This window comes from Chiloscyllium plagiosum, unplaced genomic scaffold, assembly GCF_004010195.1.
Source record: "Chiloscyllium plagiosum isolate BGI_BamShark_2017 unplaced genomic scaffold, ASM401019v2 scaf_12169, whole genome shotgun sequence".
NCBI lineage: Eukaryota > Metazoa > Chordata > Chondrichthyes > Orectolobiformes > Hemiscylliidae > Chiloscyllium > Chiloscyllium plagiosum.
The window spans coordinates 21067-23629 of record NW_025213284.1 but is presented as its reverse complement, the minus strand read 5'-3'; positions in this window follow the sequence as shown (position 1 = coordinate 23629).

Here is a 2563-nt window from a genome sequence, read left to right as displayed (position 1 = left end):
GTCCCTGAATCCCTGGGTCCCTCTGTCCCCCAGCACCACCCAGGGCCCCACCATTAACTGTATAAGCCCTGTCCCTGTGTGTTTTACCAAAATACAGCACCTCACACTTACCCAGATTAAACTCAGTCTGCCCCTCCTCAGCCCATTGACCTGTTTGATCAGGATTCCTCTGTAACATGCAGGTTGAATCCGTGATTAAGAAAGCGAATGCAATGTTGTCATTTATCTCAAGAGGGTTGGAATATAAAAGCAGCGATGTGCTAATGAGACTTTATAAAGCTCTGGTTAGGCCCCATTTGGACTACTATGTCCAGTTTTGGTCCCCACACCTCAGGAGGGACATATTGGCACTGGAGCGTGTCCAGCGGAGATTCACACGGATGATCTGTGGAATGGTAGGTCTAACATACGAGGAACGGCTGAGGATCCTGGGATTGTATTCATTGGAGTTTAGAAGATTAAGGGGAGATCTAATAGAAACTTACAAGATAATACATAGCTTGGAGAGGGTGGACGCTAGGAAATTGTTTCCGTTAGGCGAGGAGACTAGGACCCGTGGGCACAGCCTTAGAATTAGAGGGGCTAAATTCAGAACAGAAATGCGGAGACATTTCTTCAGCCAGAGAGTGGTGGGCCTGTGGAATATATTGCTGCGGAGTGCAGTGGAGGCCGGGACGTTAAATGTCTTCAAGGCAGAGATTGGTAAATTCTTGATGTCACAAGGAATTAAGGGCTACGGGGAGAATGCGGGTAAGTGGAGTTGAAATGCCCATCAGCCATGAGTGAATGGCGGAGTGGACTCGATGGGCCGAATGGCCTGACCTCCGCTCCTATGTCTTATGGTAACCTTAGATAACCCCCTTCACTGTCCACTATCCCACCAACCTCGGTGTCACTGAGGATCTAGAATCTGAACACAGACTGTTGTCAGGGACAACCACTTAATACAGGTTTGTACTAACAACAAAATGGCTTCTCGGCTGCAAATTGACAATTCTACTTAAATGGCTAAAAGCTGCTAAAAGCTGAAATAACCGCAGAGTAGCAGAGATCAGCAGACAATGCCTAATTTACAGCATAGAAATAACTCGACTGGACAAGACGCTACTAGCCATCATAACTGTCCTTGAAAATGCGAGTGCAATGTGGGATAGAGAAGCTCAGACATGGAAAACTAAGTTGGTTCCCAGGAAATATCATTGGGCTACATGGCTGTCAATAATTCCATTTTATTAAATGTGATTGGTAATTGTCTGAATTTGCTCTGTCACCATGGCTGTACTCCTGTTCAAAAAAAAATAAAAATGCCTTTGCCTTGAGCCGCCTGCGCAGTTTTCTCCTTGGGGCGCAGAAGTGTTTAACCTCTGTCTTGCTGGACAACCTGTGGCTGGCCGTGTTAATGAAGTGTGAACGTTTGCAGAACCAGACCGAATTGCTGGCGTGCTTTTGACCGATCGCGGAACCGAGAGGCACCTCCCGGGGGTTCCAGATCCTCATCGTCTGCAAACTTACTAACCGCGACTCCGATATGGTCCTCTGGGGAATCACAGAGTGTTGGCGATAGATGAGAAATATGGAATTCGAAACATAAAGATATCAGGCGTGACCTTATTGGGTCGGGGAGCAGGATTGAGAGACCTCCTTTTCTTTTACGCTCTCACTGGTTAGGCCAGGATTTTATTGCCCCCTCCCTGATTGCCCGGGGGGCAGTTAAGAGTCACCCACATTGCTGTGGGTCTGGAGTCACGTGTAGGCCCAGACCAGGTAAGGAGGGCAGTTTCCCTCCCTGAAGGACATTAGTCCACCCTGATTGGTTTCTCCAACAATTGACAATAGATTCATGGTCATCGTTCGACTCTTAGTAAATTCCACCAGAAGTGAATCTATTAACCTGATCTGAGTGGAAAGGCCAATGGTTTTTGATTGCACACGGCTAGGGGGAATATCTGACCCCACAGCAGACAGACAGACAGACAGGTTGGATTCAACTGCACCCCGAAACCGCACAGGAACCAGAATGATCCCACAGCGCAGCGCCTCCTCACTTTGGCCACGGGGTGGAAAGCGTAAAACCATCTCCCGAAGAGGAAGTGTCCGCGCTCTCCACACGTACCGTGACACGCTGAAGTGTACAAGCCCACGAGGAAAGAGATGGAGACCGCAGTTCAGAAAGGTAGAGGAGGAACCAATGATAGCTTTGTACCAAGGGTGAAAGGTCAGACAGCAGCACAGCACGGAGATTCTCACCCAGAATCACCGAAACCGTCAAGGGGAGGGTCTCACAAACTCTTCATCAGGAGCCGAGCTGAGATCCCATTCAGGATGGATCCTGAGAGCACGAGTCAGGGAGCGAGAGAGAGAGAGACGGAGAGTGTGTCAGGGAGAGAGAGACGGGGGGAGCGAGAGAGAGAGACGGAGAGTGTGTCAGGGAGAGAGATCCCATTCAGGATGGATCCCGAGAGAACGAGTCAGGGAGCGAGAGAGAGAGAGACGGAGAGTGTGTCAGGGAGAGAGAGAGACGGAGAGTGTGTCAGGGAGAGAGAGACGGGGGGAGCGAGAGAGA